Source organism: Rattus norvegicus, chromosome 20, assembly GCF_021556685.1.
Source record: "Rattus norvegicus strain SHRSP/BbbUtx chromosome 20, alternate assembly SHRSP_T2T, whole genome shotgun sequence".
NCBI classification, from domain to species: domain Eukaryota; kingdom Metazoa; phylum Chordata; class Mammalia; order Rodentia; family Muridae; genus Rattus; species Rattus norvegicus.
This window is the reverse complement of record NC_141553.1, coordinates 37,460,289-37,484,668: the sequence shown is the minus strand read 5'-3', so window position 1 is coordinate 37,484,668 and position 24,380 is coordinate 37,460,289.

Here is a 24,380-nt window from a genome sequence, read left to right as displayed (position 1 = left end):
CTCCTATACAAACACTGCACGCATGTCTGAGTGCACTTGAAGTCAAACCCCAGGAAAATGGAATCACTTAGAGGTAATCAAAGCTTTTGGTAGAAAAACATGAGTTTCGATGCTAAGAGCACGGAAGAAAGAAATTATATAGGCTGGGAACCATGTACTACGGCATTTAGGGAGAGTGGAGATTAGAAAGAATGGAAAAGAAATCAAGAAATGGGAAGCAAAAGTCTAATAATTAAATCCACTAGGCCATATTTTAACTTAATGTTTCTGATGGTGGTAGACAAAATTTTATAGGTTAAAGAGTATTAAAACGATAATACATTTTATTAAATCAGTACCTAGTAACCCTGTTGCCCATCTGGTTTTGGAAATCTCCACTTCTCTGGGATTCTAAAGGAGAGAGTAGGCAGGATCACAAGGCTTCTTGGACATTGAATTTCTCTTACAAAACAATAGTTTGTTGAATTCTGTGCCAACTAAGCAGATGGATTATATTTCTCTCTCAATGTGCACAAATTAAAAAATTAAAGAGAAAAAAGTATTTGGTAAAACTAGCTTTCTATTTTGCTGGATCAGAAGCATTTACGGAAATGGTTTGAAATGTTTGGCCGAAAACCAGTGCCACCAGGCCTGCCTGGCTCTAGATACCAACCCCATTGACTGAAAATTTCTACTAGGCAAACAGATGGGTGCATGGTTTATTGCTGACCTCCCCACAAGTGTGGAACATGTAATATTCCTGGAAGGATAAACACTGTGTGCTTCATATTTTTACAAAGAGGGGTAGAGACACATTGCCAGGACATTTCAGAAATAGTATTAGCTACGAAATAAGTTTCTGAAGATATTAACTTTATCAGTTACTAGTGAAATTGAGAATGAAGCTTGTAGCAACAGCAAAAATACTAGAAAAATAATGGGAAAGTAAGGTATGAATTGCCTAAAGTTCTACAACTGTGAATAAAATTATTGAGATGCTCTCTGAAATAACACAACAATTTCACAAATTATTTATTAACTATATGCAAGATTTGTTTGTGTGCCATTTTTAAATTAATATAATGTACTTTAATGGCAGTTTTTTTTGGTATTTTCTTTTTTTTTTTTATTAACTTGAGTATTTCTTATATACATTTCGAGTGTTATTCCCTTTCCCGGTTTCCGGGCAAACATCCCCCTCCCCCTTCCCCTTCCTTATGGGTGTTCCCCTCCCCACCCTCCCCCCATTGCCGCCCTCCCCCCCATAGTCTAGTTCACTGGGGGTTCAGTCTTAGCAGGACCCAGGGCTTCCCCTTCCACTGGTGCTCTTACTAGGATATTCATTGCTACCTATGAGGTCAGAGTCCAGGGTCGGTCCATGTATAGTCTTTAGGTAGTGGCTTAGTCCCTGGAAGCTCTGGTTGCTTGGCATTGTTGTACATATGGGGTCTCGAGCCCCTTCAAGCTCTTCCACTTCTTTCTCTGATTCCTTCAACGGGGGTCCTATTCTCAGTTCAGTGGTTTGCTGCTGGCATTCACCTCTGTATTTGCTGTATTCTGGCTGTGTCTCTCAGGAGCGATCTACATCCGGCTCCTGTCAGTCTGCACTTCTTTGCTTCATCCATCTTGTCTAAATGGGTGGCGGTATATGTATGGGCCACATGTGGGGCAGGCTCTGAATGGGTGTTCCTTCAGTCTCTGTTTTAATCTTTGCCTCTCCCTTCCCTGCCAAGGGTATTCTTATTCCTCATTTAAAGAAGGAGTGAAGCATTCACATTTTGATCATCTGTCTTGAGTTTCGTTTGTTCTAGGGATCTAGGGTAATTCAAGCATTTGGGCTAATAGCCACTTATCAATGAGTGCATACCATGTATGTCTTTCTGTGATTGGGTTAGCTCACTCAGGATGATATTTTCCAGTTCCAACCATTTGCCTACGAATTTCATAAACTCGTTGTTTTTGATAGCTGAGTAATATTCCATTGTGTAGATGTACCACATTTTCTGTATCCATTCCTCTGTTGAAGGGCATCTGGGTTCTTTCCATTTTCTGGCTATTATAAATAAGGCTGTGATGAACATAGTGGAGCACGTGTCTCTTTTATATGTTGAGGCATCTTTTGGGTATATGCCCAAGAGAGGTATAGCTGGATCCTCAGGCAGTTCAATGTCCAATTTTCTGAGGAACCTCCAGACTGATTTCCAGAATGGTTTTACCAGTCTGCAATCCCACCAACAATGGAGGAGTGTTCCTCTTTCTCCACATCCTCGCCAGCATCTGCTGTCACCTGAGTTTTTGATCTTAGCCATTCTCACTGGTGTGAGGTGAAATCTCAGGGTTGTTTTGATTTGCATTTCCCTTATGACTAAAGATGTTGAACATTTCTTTAGGTGTTTCTCAGCCATTCGACATTCCTCAGCTGTGAATTCTTTGTTTAGCTCTGAACCCCATTTTTAATAGGGTTATTTGTTTCCCTGCGGTCTAACTTCTTGAGTTCTTTGTATATTTTGGATATAAGTCCTCTATCAGTTATAGGATTGGTAAAGATCTTTTCCCAATCTGTTGGTTGCCGTTTTGTCCTAACTACAGTGTCCTTTGCCTTACAGAAGCTTTGCAGTTTTATGAGATCCCATTTGTCGATTCTTGATCTTAGAGCGTAAGCCATTGGTGTTTTGTTCAGGAAATTTTTTCCAGTGCCCATGTGTTCCAGATGCTTCCCTAGTTTTTCTTCTATTATTTTGAGTGTGTCTGGTTTGATGTGGACGTCCTTGATCCACTTGGACTTAAGCTTTGTACAGGGTGATAAGCATGGATCGATCTGCATTCTTCTACATGTTGACCTCCAGTTGAACCAGCACCATTTGCTGAAAATGCTATCTTTTTTCCATTGGATGGTTTTGGCTCCTTTGTCAAAAATCAAGTGCCCATAGGTGTGTGGGTTCATTTCTGGGTCTTCAATTCTATTCCATTGGTCTATCTGTCTGTCTCTGTACCAATACCATGCAGTTTTTATCACTATTGCTCTGTAATACTGCTTGAGTTCAGGGATAGTGATTCCCCCTGAAGTCCTTTTATTGTTGAGGATAGCTTTAGCTATTCTGGGTTTTTTGTTATTCCAGATGAATTTGCAAATTGTTCTGTCTAACTCTTTGAAGAATTGGATTGGTATTTTGATGGGGATTGCATTGAATCTGTAGATTGCTTTTGGTAAAATGGCCATTTTTACTATATTAATCCTGCCAATCCATGAGCATGGGAGATCTTTCCATCTTCTGAGGTCTTCTTCAATTTCTTTCCTCAGTGTCTTGAAGTTCTTATTGTACAGATCTTTTACTTGCTTGGTTAAAGTCACACCGAGGTACTTTATATTATTTGGGTCTATTATGAAGGGTGTCGTTTCCCTAATTTCTTTCTCGGCTTGTTTCTCTTTTGTATAGAGGAAGGCAACTGATTTATTTGAGTTAATTTTATACCCAGCCACTTTCCTGAAGTTGTTTATCAGCTTTAGTAGTTCTCTGGTGGAACTTTTGGGATCACTTAAATATACTATCATGTCATCTGCAAATAGTGATATTTTGACCTCTTCTTTTCCGATCTGTATCCCTTTGATCTCCTTTTGTTGTCTGATTGCTCTGGCTAGAACTTCAAGAACTATATTGAATAAGTAGGGAGAGAGTGGGCAGCCTTGTCTAGTCCCTGATTTTAGTGGGATTGCTTCAAGTTTCTCTCCATTTAGTTTAATGTTAGCAACTGGTTTGCTGTATATGGCTTTTACTATGTTTAGGTATGGGCCTTGAATTCCTATTCTTTCCAGGACTTTTATCATGAAGGGGTGTTGAATTTTGTCAAATGCTTTCTCAGCATCTAATGAAATGATCATGTGGTTCTGTTCTTTCAGTTTGATTATATAATGGATCACGTTGATGGTTTTCCGTATATTAAACCATCCCTGCATGTTAATGGCAGTTTTAATGTCTGAGCAATACTGAAAAGAAAATCAAGTTCCTGCCCACTCTCTCAAGACCTGTTCTGTCAACAATTATCACTAGCTGGTAAACTTGTATATAAATTTCACCAAATATCCAAGCTCATATTAAAAGCTACTCTGTGCATGATTTTAATAGAAAGGCAACAAGGTTGTAGATTATTGTCTTTGTTAATTACTTACAATACTGCTAAAAAGTACATTACTTTTGGATATTTGAAGATGACAGATATGGCAGTTAACATTTTTGAAAAATATCATTTATGATTTCGATCTATTGAACTTCAAGAAAAACTAAATTACTCAAAAGTGTAAGTTTAATAGACCTAATTCTGGTAGCTTTTCAATAAGCAGGCCTCGTGTGTTATCAAATACTGTTTGTAATGTGAAATGTGGAACTAATATAATTTCATGGCTGTAATCTACTTTTTCATGAGACAGCTATGGTTGCAAAAGGCATACTGAGGAAAATAAACCCTATGGCGGGTACTCCACACAGAGAACGACTGAATTGACAGAATAAAAGTCATGCTCATTTCCAATGGTTTCTTTTCAAACTGTGTGTGTGCATGTGTGAGTGTGTGTGAGTGTGTGTGCATGTGTGTGTGAGTGTGTGTGTGTGTGTGTGTGTGTGTTTGTGTGTGTGTGTGAGACAGAGGGGGGGCAGGCCAGATTCCATGCAGTTGGAATTGGAATTGCAGGTCATTGGGCTGGCAACTAAGCAAGAGTCCTCTGTACAAATGGCAAGTGTTTTTTTAATAGCCGAGCAAACTCCTCAGCTCCCACTTTTCTATTTATAAGAGCTTCTGTCTAGATGTCAAGTTGTTATCTTGAATGTTTCAGTCATGTGTCTCCTATTTCAAAAAGATTCTTCAATGTATCTGTGCCATGATTTTGGGCTAATCAAACCCCTGGGACTGGCTCCTTGTGGCTTTCACTCTCTTATCCATGAAAATAAAGGGGACATCGGATTCTAAGCAAATTCTATTTTCAACTACATAAACCAGCATATACTGTGAAACTTCATTCATAGTATGTTATTTTATAGTTATAGAAAATTCTAGTGTTTTTATTTCCTTTTTATTATACACTGTAGATTGTTTTTATCAAGACCTCTTTATAGAAGACTAAACAAGGACTAGGTGTTTTTGTTTGTTTGCTTTTATTTTTTATCAGAAAAACAAAATGTTGTCAAACAATAGTTGTTTAGCTGGGTAAAATGAAGAGAAGAGAAAGGCTACAAATGATTTCACAACCTTCTTCTCAGGCTGCACCACCAATCTTCTCACTGATCTATGAGGTGTGAGTTAAAGGAGCTAAGGGATACATCTGAAAGTTCTCTAAGGGCAAGTTTACTTGAACTCACAGTGGAAATACAGAATCTACTCCTGAAAGTGATCCTCTGATCTCCACATTGCATACACTTATACACACACACACACACACACACACACACACACACAGAGAGAGAGAGAGAGAGAAACACATAGAAACACAATGAAAAGTGAAAATATGTCTTTCTAATTTTTACATTTCTAACTAAAATATAAATGCTATAACTAATCTCATTATAATAATTTTCTCAGTTCTGTGATAATTATTGAGTTTTGAGAATGTATACTTCATAAAACTTTTTAAAGAATATATTTGGGACAACCAAAATAAGCATATATTGTAACCAGCATAGACTTTTATTTTGTGTGTATTGTCCTAAGATTACTTTAGTTTTAAATGTTGATGTTGATTTTTAACTTACAACCATTGGGTTTTATATGGAGAAGATAAAGATTAAGAAACAACCCTTTTTATGATCCTGCCCTTTATAGCTTTTCTTATAATACTTAGTGCAATACACAAACTCAGCTCTTTTTTTCCCACTGATTTTATGCCAATATTTCTAACAAATAAGTAACATTCCCTGCATTGATGTATTCTATACTTTGGAGTTTGAATGTTTCCCAAAGTCCATGGGTTAAAAGCATGGTCCTTTGAGAGGTATTTTTTTGCCAGTGGTGCAGTCGCAGGGCCTTAAGTGAGAGCTGTGGACCATTAAGAGTTTGTGTTAGGGAAGGATGGTGGGAACTCAGTCTCTTTTCTTTGTACTCTCTCAATGAAGGAAGGGACTTTGCTCTGTTCCTTGTCACTGCTATGGTGTTGCTTCACCACAGACCTGAAGCAACAGTGATTACACCCCTGAACATTCAAAGCTATGAGTCAAAACAGATTTTATCTCTTGATGTGTTGATCATCTTAGATATTTTGCTATAGCAACAGAAAGTTGGCTAACAAGGTACACAAGTATGCATTAGATATTCTCAACATCTATATCATACAACCCTCACAGCAAATCTGTCAGTTACTTTTGCACAGCTGTGTTCTATATTCCTCAGAAAACAGCTGAAAGGGGGAAGGTTTCCACAGTCTTTGAGTCCACTTATGTCCATTCCGTCATGTGGCGACGGTGGGGGAAAGTGCTGGAAGAAGCTGTTCACTTCCTGGCACAGAGGAAGCAGAGAAAAAGGTAGAGATGAGTGGCCAAGTATAACTTCCAAAAGCCTTGTCAAAGAAATCACACCTCAAGGACAGACTGTGCCTCTAAAGACTTAGAATGTCCCAAAATAGCATCAAGCTGGAGAACAAGCAAGGTGACATTTCAAATTCAAACCATTGCAGTCCACTAAGTATACAGGCTTAACAGCTCTGACTAAATAAATATTTTTATTTGTTATGTGTAGTTCTGTGTTATGTGTAATGTGTGTGTTCCTTAATGTGTGTGAGAGAAGACACATGCTCATTTGTCTCTGGAGGTCAGAGAATAACCTCAGACAATCTCAGGTGTGGATCCTTGTCTCTCACTTCATTTGAGACCAGGGTATTTATTTTGCTGTGTCTTGCTATGAATAGCAGGGCTAGCTACTCCTTGGGTTTCTAGGGAATTCTCTGGTCTCTTCCTCCTATCACTACACAAACACTGAGATTACAGATGTGCATTGTCTTGCCTGATTATTTTGGGGGGGGATTTCTGGTGATCTGCAGATCCTCAGACTTGTTGAGGAAGCATTTGGCCCTGCTTGAGCCTTGCTCTCAGTCCAAATTATTTATTTTCCTTTTATAAACTCAGCATTATGGATTGAATGTTGGTTCTCACACTTGAGGCAAAGTAATCCATCCCTGAGCTAAACTGTCCATTCTCCCTCATCAATACTTTTATCTCTAATTATTTCTGACTTCTAAAAGAGAGCATGAAATCATATATTTTTTCCTTTATTTATTCACCACACTTTCATCGTTCATACCCTTTTCTCTGGGCTGATTGTCTCATAATTCTCCTGGTTTCTCACTGTAGTAACATTTGTGTAAGACTCATAGGTTTAGTCTAGCAAATCAAATGCCTTCTTGATGTTAATAAAATACAGAAAATATGGTCTTTTTCCATGTATAGAAATAAGCATCACTCAGCAGTGAGCGATAAAATGCCATTCTCAAAGCATGGGCATATATGCACATAAAATGTGTGGCAATGGGGTTCGGAATTGCTGAAGGAGATGAGGTAAACTATTCCTGGCAGGCACTGGTCAGAGGAGGTTTATTGTACAGTGTTTATAAAAGGTTGAGTTTAGGTTGGAGTCAGAGACTAATAAGAACTCGATTATGCAGGAAGGCTTGATTATTAAGGAAGATGGCAATAGCAGGTTTTTCAACTTTCTCAAACAAAACATGAAAGAAATGGGTCCAAATTCAAATACATGGTTAGCATTGTCAAAAAGCTAGTTTATAATTCACTCCTGTTAACAGAAGCCAAACTTCTGGGGACAAATTCCCTATTGATAAGATCTGAATTGTATCAGCTCCAATATGAGAAGAAGCAGAAGAAAAGTATACAACACTGGTAGATCAGAGAATCTTCAAGGAGCTAATGGTATTAATTTTAAAGGACAAGAGGCTAATTTGAGAATGACAACTTAGGCGCTTAATATAATAATATGTTTTCTTTAAAAACAAACTACATTAATTTACTTATCTTATGTGGGATTAGTGAGTGGATCTATGGGTTACATTTGGTGAGTTTCTACTTACCACCCTGAGTCTCGAGTCAAGTTTAGGTCATCAGGTTTGGTTTCAAGTGCCCTTATCCACTGAGCACCTTGCGTGCATTCTGTACAAGTCTCTGCTGCTTTTATAATTTACCCCTAACTTACTGTGTTTTGATACAAATGAATTATTTCACAGATATGTAGGTCACAAGTCCTCTGGGTTAAGATAACTTTTATGTTCCAAGTCTAGGAGACCTAAATCAAGGTGTCCCAGGAGCTGAGATCTTAGAAGCTCTTAAGATGAGTGTGACTCCAATCTTATCCAATTTATTGGCAGAACTCCAAGCAGTTGTTGAAATAAAGTCCCCACTTCTTCATTGGCAGCTGGCCAGTGCTCATTCTCACCTTCTGAAACTTCTCATATCCTTGGCTACTGTCCCTTTCCTCACCTTCAAAGGGAACTGGGACAGACCAGTCTTCTCTTAACTCAAATATATCTGAGGCATTCTGTGTTGAAACTCAACTCTGGCTTAACTTTGAGAAATTTATATACAGAAATTAGATTTCAGGGTACATTGATAATTCAAAGTAATCTGCATAACATGAAGTTAATTGATTATAACTCTCATCACCTCTGCAGTGTCTCTGGATAGGTTGACTCATATTGCTATCCCAGTGAATACACAGGGAACAGAAATCTTGTGGGTCAACTTTAGAATTCTGCTAATTTTGAGAAGCTTAGTTGTTTCTGAGACCAATCTGGGGCACATGAACTTGAGAATCTAAATCAGCTAATGTTCTTTCTTGAAGGCCCACAATGAGAAACCGATGAATAGAAATAAAACTCAAAAGGATGCTGCCAAAAGTAGAAAAAATATCAGTTAAATAGAAAAAAGTTGAAATTTTAAAATGCATAATTCAAAGCAAAACTCCAGATAAAACAGGGAGGATAAGGAAATACTGCATATTAGAAAGCAAGTCATAACATGTTTGTGCTTTTGACAAAAACTCCAGTGGGGCTGAAGCAAACAGTTATCTTCTAATGAGACAATGGACAGCAGAAAGATGTTGAAATGAAATTCTATCCATATTGTCAAACAATATGTGATACTGTATGATAAGGAACAACAGCCCTACAGAGTAAGAAATCTGAATGGAAACAGCGTGCCAGAATTATCAATGAGTTAACCACTCTGTGTTAGAGCAAGCCATAAAACACAAGAGAACCGTGTTAATTGGGTTAAAATTCTGGAATGAGGCAAGAGGATTCAGAAGTGAATGCAGGAGAGGAGCCATGGCAGGACAATATGGCGGGTGACGTTAAGCTTCCACACTGTAACTTTACAGGTTGTTATAAATGTTTTTTAAGGGATGGGTGTGTATTAGGTTTTGTATGTTTAGGTGAGCAATTTTATCTTATCAATTGGGCCAAAGGGGGAAAAAAAAGAAGTGAATGCAAACTGAAACAAAATTATTTCACAAATGAACAGAAAACTAATGGCAGCAGACACATAACAAAATAGCATCATAATAGAATGAGAAGCCAACGGTAGAGATATTACTTAAAGCTGGGAAGGAATAAAGAGGTTGAAAAGTAATTGAGACAACAAAAAGGGTTGCACATTAACTGAAGAGGCAGAACACAGGAAGGGATCCAGGCCTTCACATGGTCTCGTGAAAGGGAACTCAATCCCCACACAGACAGAACATAATCACTGAAAAGGTGTAGTGAATTGAAAGGTCACACTGCTCTCATGTCCTGGATTGTCTGAAAACACTCATTCAGAGCAGGCCATATTAGTACTATTATTTATAGGAAACACTGGATTGTAAAGAAAAGAAAAGAACAGAAAAGGACAACAATGATCCTTCATAGGGAAATACAGACTTTTATGCATTTTTTGACAACAGTGATTTATAGAACAGCAAGAAGGAATAATGGTTTACTCATTGAACTAAAATTCAACAGAAATTAAGAGTAAAACAACCTTTGTAATACATATGGAGTGAAGTAAATGCTACATTTCAAAAATATTAGGAGATGCTTAAGAAGGTAATAGGGCCATCACTCCATGGCAGCAGTCCTGTGGAGGATATCGTGTACAGTGTGAAATAAAACAGTTAATAGATGATAGAAAGTCTTAATTCTATCATTCCTTGTGGCCTTATAAAGAAATAGTTAAGTGAGATAAAAGAAATGGGTCCAAAATGGCTCAGAAGAGGTTGCGGGCTGATTCAGTGAATTGTGCAAAGGAAATCATGAAATTTCTATACACATCATATTCACATAAGCATACACATGTACATTTTTCTCTCTCCTGCCAACCATAAGGCATAAGCTTTAAGAAAGAATCATGACCTCTTGGCAGCTCATACAAGGTTTTGAAATATTTCCTACTTAGGTCAGAACTTCAAAGAGAAGAATAATTTTCCAGTTCTGGAGGAGGGTGTCGATGAACATGAATCGTGAATATCACAGAAGATTTGGGGTCATGTCAGAGAGATGGAGAAACAATTTAGCAAGTTTCCATAAAATTACTTGAGTTTCAAAAGAATTGTAGTGGGATCAAAGGTATACCTCAAGAGGAAAGTGCTTGCCTAGCAAGCATCAAGTCTTGTTCTGTCTCCAGAACCACAACAGTAATACCAGTATCAATTATACCTTCAATTCATCACCCTGGAAACTGAAGTATAAAAGAGAAGTATAATCAGACAAACATATTGACTTATCTATGTAAGCAAACAAAAAAACAAGCAAATAATAAAGCATATGAGAGGATATCTTTTTGTGGAGCGTTTTTGCTAAATATAGGGCAAATTTTAATATCATTATTTTATGATTTCTTCTAGATCGAAAAGATCCAGAATTTGAACATCAGTGGCAAGAAGGACTCTCAGACATGGATGGGAAAAGATCCCACAAGCTATGATCATGTGTGCGTCCGTGCGTGTGTGTGTGTGTGTGTGTGTGTGTGTGTGTGTATGTGTACAAATGCACATGTATGTGTAGGTGCTATGTGTGTGCAGGTGCACATGTGTGTAGACTAGACCGTGATCTCTGGCTGTTTCACAGCTGTCACTCACCCTTATTAATTTATCTCAAGACAGTATACCACTGGCCACGAACTCACCAAGCCAAGCTAGCTGCACAACGAGGCCCAGGGATTCTCCTATCTCCACTTGCCCAGAATCAGGAGTCGCTATGCTATGCTTTTTTCATGTTTTCCCACTTGCAAGTCAAGGACCTTTCAGACTGAGCCATCCCCCAAGTCTCTGAAGTGTACTAGCAACAAAGCTCACGAAGATTCTGTTAAATATGTGGATTCAGCCATTAGTTAGCAAGAAACACAGTGGGCAAATTGCAATGATTCCTGAGACGGGGTTACCAAATGTGTGTTCTTTGAAACTCCCTGTGTTTTTATTGTTAAAAAATGAAACAAAAATTGGAAAGAAATGAAGAGGGGCGCTGGTAGATTAGTAGAGGTAGGTTAGTGGAGCGGTGCTCTAGTGAATCAATGGAGTACTGGCTTTTTTTTTAACCAGTGAGACATGATGGTTGTGTCTAATACTGCACACTTGGATGATAAAACTATGAAACAAAGCAATTGAGTAATGGATATGCAAGCAGAGTGGCTGCCTGCAGAAGCCACCGCAATTTGTGACACTGGAGTGAAGCAGAGTGATTTCTGAGAAACCAGGCAATGCTCTATTCCATGACCTGGGCAGTATTCACAGGGTATTGACTTTATTATAAGCACTAATTTAGATATCCTCATAGCATAGCATTGCTGATGGCATCTGTTCTCCCTCTCCCTCTCCCTCCCCCTCCCCCTCCCCCTCTCCCTCTCTCACTCTCTCTCCCTCCCCCCAACTCTATCTCTGGTATGTGCCTCCCATTCCATGGTCCATTATAGAACACAAATTGCTTTCAAATTCCTACATCATTTTTTGGAATGTAATGGCATTTAAAAAGAGATCACTATTTTTCCCTGTGAAATAGACAGAAATCACATCTAAACTTTGAAGTGACAGATCAAGTGACATGGGGTGCTGAGGCCTCCTCTAGGCTTCCTAAATCCTAGGTGGTTCATCTGTACACTTTGCCTACACAAACTTCACTCAAGTAGATGCTACCACATGTGTAAAACTTGATACTTATAAACAAATTCTCTAATGTAGATTCTGTAACTGTGCCTTTTCCAAACATCTATCCCAGCTGCTGTTTTCATAGCACAAATACAGCACCTGCATCACTCCCTACTTCATAAACATCAGGAGGTATCCTACATGTGTGAGTGTGGAGTTCTCCACAGATGCTTGCATAGCACCGCTCGTGATATCCATTGTGTACATGGTAGTTATTCACATAATCACACATCAGTGTTAACACACCAGCCTTATCTAAACAGAGTTAAAGACCAAAAAATAACTATTTAACCTTTACTTTATAAGTCCAGTTTTTAAGTCCAGGAAACTGAGCAAGAAATCTTTCAAAACTTACACTCATAGCAAAATACTCCAAAATAGAATTTCTCTCTGGAATTTTGTCATGATCAATATTAATTTCATCATGCTAACTCCACTAAGGCCTAGTACATGAGAGATAATGGAAAAGAGAGGGATTTGCTCTTTATGCTAAGAAGATAAAAATGCTATGGTCGTCTTTGTGCGCAGGTGATGGTGACTTTTTTAAAAATAGAATTCCAGGAAGAAAAGAAACATCTGAAGAATTAGTTTGAATTATGTTCCAGGAATCCCAAGTTTGGTTCTTATGTGAAGCTTGACTATGCTTGGCTTGTTTACCCAGTTAGTAAATGTGGGAGGATTCCCAGAACTCTGCAGAGTCACGTAGCCCTCCTTGACCAGCTGGTTTTGGCAAGCTTGTCTTACACAATGTCTGTAGAATACATTGCTAAACCAAGGAGTGAAGAAAACCTCCTTATATGCCTCCAGTAGTGGTGGCCCATGATGACAACATTGTTAAGACTCACCATAAGCTTGCAGACATGTGACCTAGACCAAAATTTATTACAACACATAATCTAACATTAATGGAAATTATTTTTCCAGAGGAGTTTATGACTCACAATACACAAGCAGTTAAGGTGGCATTTATTGATTTAGGATGCCTTTCTCTCTTCTCTACAATAACTTCTGCCATAATCATTTCAAAGAAATTGCTAGATTGAACCTGAAAATATTTTGCTCATTGTCAAATATCAAATAATTTTCAATCTAATTTGAATGATGTGTCGTCTTATTTTTTACATTATTGATCAAGTCTTTAATATTCTACTTATTGAAAAAAAAAGGTGAAATATTGACACTAGGTTTACAAGATGACATAGTTTACTGCTGGCAATGCCCATGACAAATTCTTTCTCAGTAAGACTATATTTACATGAGGCAAGTGATTTTCACCACAATGTATTATTTGGCCCCAAGTATCCTTTCTTCACTCCATTTTGACTTGGCTTTGCCAATGAGGAAAACCACGTCATCCAAGTAGTGTACCACAATGTTGGGAAAAGTCAAAAAATTATTAAGACTTATGCAGAACAATGCTTCTGATATTCAGTAATTCACCTTAGCCCTGGTAATGGTATCGATGGCAATCCTTATATTTCTTTATTTCCTGAACCTATAAATCCCAAATAAAGTAAACACTGTTGAAACTGTCTAGATCAAATAATTAATGAATTTTTTTTATTTAATGAAATGATATTTTGATATGTAGACAGGTTTAAATGCACAAATAATCATAAAAGATAGTGAACTGCATAGGGCATGATGAAATACACCTAGATGAACAGAAGTAAGCAGATAACTATGAGTCGGAAGCCATTCAGGTCTACATAGTGAGTGGTGAGTGAGATCCAGGTTAGATGGGGCAGCTACACGGTGAGTCTCTGGAGAGAGAGAGAGAGAGAGAGAGAGAGAGAGAGAATTTATTTTTTGGTTTAAAGTTTCTAATATGAATTTTTAATTGTATTATTTTTATGTGCATTAGTACTGATTTGCATGTATGCCTCTGCCTGCCTAGAGTCCTAGGAGTCCAAGAGGATATCATATCCCCAGGAATTGGAGTTACAAGTAGTCATGAGCTGCCATGCAGATCATGAGACAGAAACCTAGGTCCTCTGGAAGAGCAGCTCATGCTCCGAGCCATTAAACCTCCTCTCCAGCCCTTGATTTGAAATTTTTAGTGTCCAGAAACTGAAACAATTCAACAGGCATTAATTTTAGAGGTATTAATTTAACACTGTTGTGTAACATGTTTAATAAATAAAATATTAAAAGAGTCATACATATCAAATGTGTTTTCAAACAATGAAGTATCTATATTTTTAGTTCCATTGATTGCTGTCCTATTTTATTTATGAAGTTTGCTGGAAATTATAAAGATGTATTTGCATTTAGATTTGGTCTGGCAGAAGAGAGTAAATTTCACAACTTATTGTGTTTGAAAAGTTCCTTTTGATATTTGATAGAATATTTAATATTCTATTAAAGTGCAACTTCCTATATGATGAAAATGCTGTCTGTGATCATGTTTTATAGCTAAAATTACCAACTTTATCCTAAATCCCTTACAGTTCTTAAAAAGAAACTGAACCTAAAACAAAGAAGGCAATAAAAATCACATTAGTATTATGTATTCCAAACCCTATAAGAAAGCCCTATTAAAATCCACCTCCACCATACACCCTTCCACTTAAAAAAAAAAGAAAGAAAAGAAAAAGTAAAATCATCCTGGAGAGATGGCCCAGAGCCTCAGAGAATCTGTGCAAGCATGAAGCTCTGAATTTGAATCCCTGGCATCTATGTAAAAAGCCAGATATGATTGTGTTCTTGTAAGCCCAGCATTGGAGGGTAGAACTGATCTCGCTGAGCAGCTAGCCTAGCCAATAATAAAAAGAAACTTCCAATTTTGGGAAGACTTTGTCTCAAAGAAATAAGATGAAGGGTGGTACAAAAGATACCCACCATCCTTCTCTGGCCTCAACATACATGTGCACAGGACACATGCTCTCATACTCATATGTGCACACCACATTCATTCAAAACACACAACACACAAAGCAATCAGACAAATGGATTTGGGGATGGGGATATACATGCCATCAATTAGAAAAGGATCAGCTGAAAGAGTAAAGGCTTTGTTATCTTATCAAATTTTAATTAAAGCTAAGGCCATGTCTAATGCGACACAAATAAAGGCACCCAGTACATTGACCTCCATGTTGATGGCAACACATGACGATAGATTTCATCTTGGCAGAGAAGGGAGTCACTTTGCTTTTTTTTTAATAACTGGAAATATATTTTTCTCCCCCATGCAAAATATGCTGGACTTGAATTCTCCTCCCTCATCACCACCCAGACCTCCCTGCCTCTTACCCATCCACTCCATGCCTTTTTCAAAGAAGGACAAATATCTTCAAATATTAGACAAGTAAAAATGAAAAGGCAAGAATCAAACGAAAGAATTTTAAACAACAGAGAAAACGCAAAGCAAAGCAAACAAGAACAAGAAGAGGCAGTCTATGCTAATGGTGACATACACACTATAAGGGGGTAGGGGAAGGAAAAGAATTCATTAAAAAATCAGAAATCAGAAACCAAGATGTATAATCAAAAGACTAGTGAGGTAAGAAAAAATGCTCAGACATAGTATTCTGAGACAAAAATTCCCTAAATATGCCATTGAGATAGTTTTATGTTGGCCATCTGCAGCTGGATATGGGGTACCTCCTTTTTTAGGTTAGAGAAAATTTCTTCTATGATTTTGTTGAAATATTTTCTGTGCCTTTGACCTTCTTCCTGGATTCCTATCATTCATAGATTTGGCCATTTCATATTCCCAGATTTTCTGGATGTTTTGTGACTGTATTTATGTTTTTACATTTAGCATTTTTTTTAAAACCTAAGTATCTATGTCTTCTACCTTTCATCAATGTTTGAGATTCTCTCTTCCAATTCTTATACTCTGTTGGTGGCATTTACCTCTGAGGTTTTGTTTGCCTTTCTAAATTTTTATTTGCAGTCTATCTCAGTTTGGGTTGTGTATATTGATTCTATTTCTACTTTCATACCTCGAGCTCTTCAGTATTTCATGACACCTCTTGTCTATGCTTTAACAAACTTCGTGACAAAAATTATTCCTGTCCTCTAAAAGCTCCTTGAGCATAGACATAATAGCTGCTTTGAAATCCTTGCCATCCGCTTCAGTTATATTTTACTTTTTAGGAGCTACTGTGGTGTTGCTGGGTTCTCTGGTGGAGACATAAATATCTTAGCTGTGAACGATTGTGTTTTTACATTGTTGTCTACGTATCTAGAGTTGATTTGATTGTGATTCAAGATGTTACTATCTGGCAGTATCTTTTTGGTGTTCAGTTCCTTAGCTTCTGCTGTCCCGGATCTCAGGGAAGTGTGGATACAGTGGATTTCCTGGTAGGAGGTGCTTCTATGGGCTAGAGAGTGGCTGGGGCTTCAAACAAAAACTAAGGGGATCTTGTATACACCTAGAGCTGGAGTCCATAGTGGCTGGAGGTATAGTAGAAGGGGGAATTCCATTAAGTAGGGGGCAATAAGTCAAATAATTATCTAGAGAGACAGGAATAAAAATGTTGGAGGGACCATGGGTCTGAAGCAAGGATTGAAGTCTCCGATGAGTGAAGTTGAATTGGGGGAGGGACACCTGTCAGCAGTCTGTTACTGTGTTGAAAGTGAGAACAGAGACATCCTGATGGAAGGCAGGAAAGACAGTGATTCACCTACTTGAGTACCTGCTGGCATGGGCAGTGACGTCTCTGGTAAAGAGTGTTTTCAAGTATTGGGGGTTGACATGAAGGAAAGGGGTTGGATTAAAAGGAGGTGCTGAGAGGGTATACAGAAAGGAGGAAAGGCAGATTCCCTATGAAGTCTGCTGGAGTTCCCCAGGGAAGGAAGGCAGGTGAAGGAACAGCCTTGCAATGGTCTGGGTTGGGGATGAGACTGGAGGAAATAAAATATAGACCGGGATAAAGATTGAGATGGTCTGCCTGCTTCTGAGACTGTTGCAGCCACTCAGAGGTCATTTTTACAGTATCTATCAATCTGAATTATAGCTAGTGAAATAAATTTTAGTAAATTTTCTTCATTCTTTACTTAACAAGGAAAACGAATTCATGTTTATTAATAATTCCAGGTTTTGCCACTAGATAAAAAATTATTCATATCATAGAAAAGTGTAGACACATTTAGTGGCAAATCAACTACTTATAGTTACTTGAAGTTAGTAATTTAATGTTGTGATTAGTGGCAATTATGACTTGTCATAAAGCATCAATCAGAGAAAGCTCAGTTTTTACATTACCAGTTTTGGAATTTTTGTAGAATAAATAATTTTTCATTAAATAGATGACATCCGCAACACTTTGGTTCTATGAAATAAACTTGAATTTACTAATTTTGTAATGTTTCCAAACACAGAGATTGCTGCCTGCACTCTGTGGTTTGCTCCCACACATACCTCAACCAGTGGCTGATGTACTCCCAAATACCAAAGCTCAAGCGTTCTTATAGGAAAGAACTTTCAGGAAGATACTCGTGCATACAAATGTTTTAGCATATCTTAGTTATTTATTAGCAACTTTTTGTAGAATTTACCCAAAGTAGAAATCCCTGCATGGGTCATTTATTCTTTACTTACCTCTAACAAGATGCAACCCCCACATATCAAACAGATGACTGGGATTAGCCCTAACCCAGTAAATACATGTACCTTGAAAGGAGTCCAAATATTTTGGCTTTACATATTTAACCCAATTCTCTCAAAAGTATTTGAAGAAAACCACTGACTCGGTTAGAAAGGAACAAAGGAGATAAGTCTGTGTTCACTGACATTTTCCTAAATGATTTATTGCAGAGCAGTGTGGGACTAAAAGTCAAGTGCACTATATTAGCCATTTTCGGAGCTGGAGAAATACAAGGTATTTTAGATGCTGACATTTACATTTTGGAAGTGTCTGACTCCAGAAGGGAAAGAACCAGAGTAGAGTTAACACCCCTATTCACATGGATTTGTCAAATGTGTGTGTTGGCTAATAACCCTCACGTTTCACTTAGAACAAACTGTAAATGACCAGTCTTTGACTAGTATCAATAACAAACAGTATCATAAAAATCAATGGAAGAACACCTCTATTATATTGATAGTCTTCTGGGGGAAAAAGATAGTAGAAAGGTTAAATGTTATTTAGCCATTCTAGATGCTGTTATTTTGAGTGCTAACATGGACAGCCTGAATAATTATGCAAAATGGCACACTGATTATTTTATATTATATATTGCTTTCAGTGGGAATCAATTCTAACATCAAGCCATTGAACAATAATAGGCAGAGACAGTTATTTAAGCAAGTTTAATAGTTTAATTATAATGAAATCCTCTAAAACCATTTTGAATATTAAGTTTTATTAAATTATTGGTCCGTCAACTTTGTTCATTTAAAAATGTTCATAACTAATACAAGAGTTTTATCTTTCCAAAGTGATGACCCCAAGCTACATATTGAGAAAGAGCAGGAAATTGTGGGGGACTTACGTGATTTCCATTTTTAACATAAAGCAAAAATCATTAATACCACATAACAGCAGCTTAAGAATACAAATCTGTATAAGAATAAAACTGTCCAGAAACTCGTTCACTCGTAGTAACATGATAGAATGATTCGGTGGAGAGAGAATAATTCTTAGCACAAATGCTGCTGCGCAAAAGAATAGCTATCATTTTTAAGGGAGTATGGGGGAGGGGCAAGACACTTCCATGTTTACTTTATACCATGTAAGATTGGCTCAAAGATTGAATATGAAACTTAAAGCTAAATGTCTGTAGGAGAAACACAGGGTAAGCTATTTTCTTAGATACAGAAATCTTAGGCATGAACCCAAAGGCTTTACCCAGAACTTTGAAAGAAAGATAAACTTGACTCCACCCAAATTTAAAGCAAGATTTCCAAAAGAAATGTAGAGAGAACAATGGAAATTTTGCAAAGCTCGTATTGTAAAGACATAGATCTAGAATGTATTAGCTATCTATTCTGCATGTTGAACTGTTCCAATACGTAGCATCTTAAATCAAGAAACCATGAGTTTCTGAAGGTCAACGATCTGTAAGTGACTTCATTGAATATGTACCTCTGGCTAAAAGCCACAGGAAAGTCACTGGCCTAGCCTGCAGCCATCTGGAACTAGCATCTGCTACCAAGCTCACCATCAAATTGTTCTTATGCAATGAGTTCTACTTAGTAAGTAATGGGAAGTGGTAAGGGAAGAAGAGGGAGAAGAAGCAGGAGGAGGAGGATAAGGAGGAAGAAGAGGAGGAGGAGGAGAAGGAGGAGGAGACAAAGGAGGAGGAGGAGGAAGAGGAGGAGGAGGAGAACAAAAAGAGAAAGAGAGAATAAGATGAAAGACATTATCTCATACAATCTAATATCACAAGCGACATATCACTTCTGCAATGTATTGTTGATTCTATTGGTCAGACTAATCTAGAGATGACATAGAAGTCACTACAAAAGGGTGACTATCAGAAAATAGGGTTGACTTTCATACATAGCATCAAAAGTATGCATTAACTTACAATAATAACACAAATGGCACAAAAAGCAAAAGGCCAAAATAGTCCAATAGAAAATGATAAGTAAATAGATTTTAAAAGTATCCGAGAACATATACAATGTTATTGGTCATTGTGCTAATAAAAATTAATGTGGTCATGAGGTATCATTTATGCTAACACTAGAATGACTATATTCAAAAGTGGGCCATACAAACTGACAAATATTTGGAAAACCTGGGGCATTCAGTCCTTGCTGATGCCAACCCCAACCCCTCTGGAGAATAGCTTGGTAACTTCTAGAAGCTCAACACCTACTTGCTTTGTGACTCAGCAACTTTAATCCTAGTTAGTTATCCAGTTATGAATGAATATAGTCCAGCCGAGGCATGTATGTTAGTGTCCTTCATTTATGAATCATCTAGTTAGCAATTGGTCAGTGGTTAGAGAAGCACAAATCCGCACCAATGCAATATAGTAAGGGCCAACAGAAGAATGACTGACCCATCTGTCACTCTGATTGTGTTCGAGATTCATGGCGCATATATAGCAGAGGTCTGTCTGGTCTGGCCTCAGTGGGAGAAGATGTGCTTAATCCTCAAGAGAGTTGAGGCCCCAGGGAAAGGAGAGGCCTGATGAGGGGGGAGTACTGTCTCTGAGACAAAGAGGAGGAGGAATGTGATGAGAACTGTGGGAGGATGGACTGAGAGAGGGATCAATGACAGGAATGTAAATAAATACAATTTTACAAAGAAATTTTTAAAAAAAAACAGAGAAAAGGGCTATTTCCCTGAGTTTGACCTATCTTAATAATTGCCACACATTTAATGCTTAAATCAACAAAAATGTATTATTTCACAAGTGAAACATGGTCTCAAGATTAATAACAAGGGATACAGGAGTTTTGGTGGTTCTAGATAAGAATCTATTTTTCTAACCTTCCCCTTCCAAAAGCTACCTGTGTTGTGTGATTTGGACAAAGCCATCAAAACTGGCAAGGACATGCTCGGTGCTTATTATTCACATGCCCTTGGTCCTCTAGAAATGGTTAAAACTCTCTGGACATAACTATTTCTTTATTTTCAAGGGCTGACACAATTATATTAGACCCATGCAGATGGTTTTGAATAATCTCTTTATCTGAAAGCCTAACTCACAGTAGCAAAGTCTTTGTACCTATGTGAGAGGGGTTGCAAGTATAAAGGTTGAGGAACAGGCATCTTTGAGGGGCCTTATATTCTGCTTACCATATCCTTTAGAAGAAATTTCTATAGGAAAACAAACAGAAAAACAAAGGGAAGCTGGGTCGCTGGTTATCTTGGGTAGGATGTGGCATACTTCGTTGACAGCAGATGCAAGAGAACTATGGCGTGTGAGGTTAATCTGTGACCATACGTGCAAAATTCTTTATTTTACTTAAACTCCTTAAGTTGCATATAATTGAAGAAAATTTATGAAATAAACAAGTATTTTTAAATATTTCAAATGAATAAAGCAAAATGGAGTATTTTATTGGCATAGTTTGTATTATTCAAGTGAGTATTATTTAATAAAAAAGTTCTTATTTGATATTTTTAACTTCTGGTTAATTTGTTTCCTCCCAGTCAGTTGAATAAGTATTTTGGGACCATCAGTAACACCTTATAGTTACATACAATGCCTCATTTACAGATCTTAAATAGATTCGTATCAGTCTATTAGTTAACTGATGTGAGAGAAAGAGTGCAAGACTTCTACACTCAATTCAAGGGAAAAACAAAGACCTTTCTTTGAATCCCTCCAACACAAGAGTTTTGATCAGGCAGATAGGCATGCCCACATTGGTTCTGAAAGCTTCATCCCATCATGTAAAAAAAAAAACATGATTCATTACAGAGAATCATAACTCCACCCATCCATCGATTATTTTTTTCTCATAGAAACCTGTGAATCTTGCCTTGTTTTGTAATTTCCTCTGCTTATCATGTACCATGAGTCTGAAAATTCAATCTTTTATAAGTGCATAAAATAATATATGTAGACTTAGTCACTTAAAAGACTACGCAGTTCAGATATATTTGTTTTGGAAGTACTAAGAGTCACTTTACCTTCTGCCCCTGTCTTTTTAATGACTCACTAATTTATTCTGATGTGTCTCAAAGTTATGAATGAGTCAGCTTGGCTGAATTGTGTGAAACGGTGGGTGGTATCACAGGAAGTCTGATGCTAGCATTTTTAACAGTAGGTGATAATGTCCTGCACTGGTTATTCCCATGACGACATGTTGCTTTTCTTTGTTGCCTTGGGGGTCTCTGATAACTGGGGGTGTAATGTCTGTGGGTTGATTTAAAATAAAGAGATCCAAGGAGTCTGTGTTACTGGTTTCCAGAGCCATCTATGAAGCTGCCAAAACAACTGAGGGCCCCAGTGGGCATGCTCACATGACCTCACCCGCAAGTACAGGAATTTAAAAATCAATGCCTACTTCTCTAAATGTTCTTTGTAAATAGGTGAGGGAAGTTTAATTACTTAGCAAACTTCCTTTTATTTTTTCTTCACTTCCAATATTTCAAGCTGCTCTGTTGTCTTATCATTGAAGACATTTCAAAATTTCTTATCATTGCTGGTCATGTGCTTCAGACACTGTAGATTTCTTTCTGATAAATTGACCATCAGAAAAAGAAATCAGGAGTGCAGAGCCACTTCCTTAAGAAATATAATTTTAGAGATTTTTGTCAATGTCTAAATCGTACTAATTCGTTGTCAAGCAGGGATTTGGGGCAGAAACAATTTGCACCATAACCATAAATGATTAAAGATATATTTATTCCCAATTAATTTGGTTTAAGGCTGAGACCATGGATAAAGATTTGCTCGTTGACAAGGCTTTGCTAGATTCCTTCTTTTTATGTTTTTCGAAACTTCAAAGTCCTTACCGAAGCAACTTTTATGTCTTAAAAAAATAAAAATTCCAAATTTAATTACAGGTTAGAGCAGTTTCTGTTACCAAAATGACTTTGGAGTTCCATGTAATTAGAATCAGATAAAATGTATGTTCTGCATCCAACTTCAAGGGTGCCATTGAGATGAACCCTCACAGCGTGAGGGTTTTACTTTTGACCTCTTTTTCAGAGACTTTCCCCCTCCATGGCCCAACATATGGAACCATCTCACAAAGCAGCTCTGGCCTGTAGAAGCAAGGAGCCCATGTAGAGGAAGTTACACCTCCTAAGAAAACAAAAGGAGCTGGGATCTAGACACATCCTCTTTGATGATGTTATAACTCTTCAATGGTATTTACCTGTTGGGGACCAGTTTTTCATGTTGTGGGCTATTATTCAAATAGCTACTTATTTTTTAAAAACTGAGGTTTTCCATTCATATCCTTGAAAAACCAGTATAAGAGGTGATAGCAAGAACTCTAATGGAAATCAAGAAATATTAATACAGAAAACATGCAGTTTTTTTCATAAATGAATAGTACTGATGTCATGAACCCCCCATCACCCTATTCCAGAACTCAAGAGGATAATAGTTATCAGTAAGTGAACTATAAAGTCACTTCCCATTTTCAGGGGCCTGATCTCACACCAGGTCCTTTCATGACATCGTGTGTTTGTGTGCCAGAGGGAGATAAAATGAGAGGCGAAGAGAACCAGGAAGAAACTTCTTCCAGGTAAGTCTTGTCAGAGATGAATAATTCTCAACTTCTCCACATCTAAGTTTTTGATCAGTTAGGAAGCCTAAGGGCACACAACGTAGAAGCGGGCACTTAATTAAAAGAAAGATGAATTCTAACATCGGGGCAAATGTGGTTACGCCCACTTTCCCCTGGTTCTTCCACAAGCAGTGAAGTTGCCTCAAACAATTTTTTTTTTCCAATTAGAAGCAACTGGTTTGCAGACATTTCAGTTTAAGTAAATGTCGCTGTGTGGCATTTGATGGGGAAAATTCAGAAGCGAAAAAAAACTAAAGGTCCCTGCTGACATATTTCCCTGACAGTATTTAGTATTTATTTGACATTGTTCCAGTTGTCTTGGCTTAAAAGCCACAAGTCTCAAAGACAGACCTCTAAGGACAGAGATGGAACTGTCTCTGGTTGAAGTACACGAATTACTTTTGTCCTGTGACTCTAAAGTGAGAGTTTTTCTTGTTGTGGGATATCCTGGCATTCATTACTGATCCTGTGCGCAGTACAGTGTCTGGATCTGGACGGGACTTAGTAAATGCTGAGTGTATTAAGAAATATATCTCAAGAATGCTTACTTGGGTCAGTCTGTCCTTGCTTTCTGGGAGAAGAGTTCCTCGTTTAAGGGGTAAACAAAGGTTATGGACAGAGTTTCTTCAGCCAGGTTCTGTATCTTTCTCTCCTGGCTCTCTATTGGCTTGTGAAAATCCTGCCGTGGGCATCTTCTCTGACCATGTTTTCCAAGTTTTACTTTCTATACCACAAATATTGGATAGATATAAAGCACCTAGAATCATAAATCTTCTCATCAGAATATGTTTCATCTGACTCCCCATCTTGAGTTCAATAACAGAACTCCAAAGCCCATTTTTTTTTTTTGAGCTGAGGACCGAACCCAGGGCCTTGCGCTTGCACTCTACCACTGAGCTAAATCCCCAACCCCTCCATATGATTTTAAAATTTGGTGTTATTGGAGCTATTTGGAGATTTCTGTCTCCCATGATTTATAATATTTTATCCACTGGCACAAATAAATATTCAGCAGATACTTAATGGATTAGAGACGTTAAGAGTGTTCTGAAAGCTATTTGTGGAAAGATCTTTTAATACA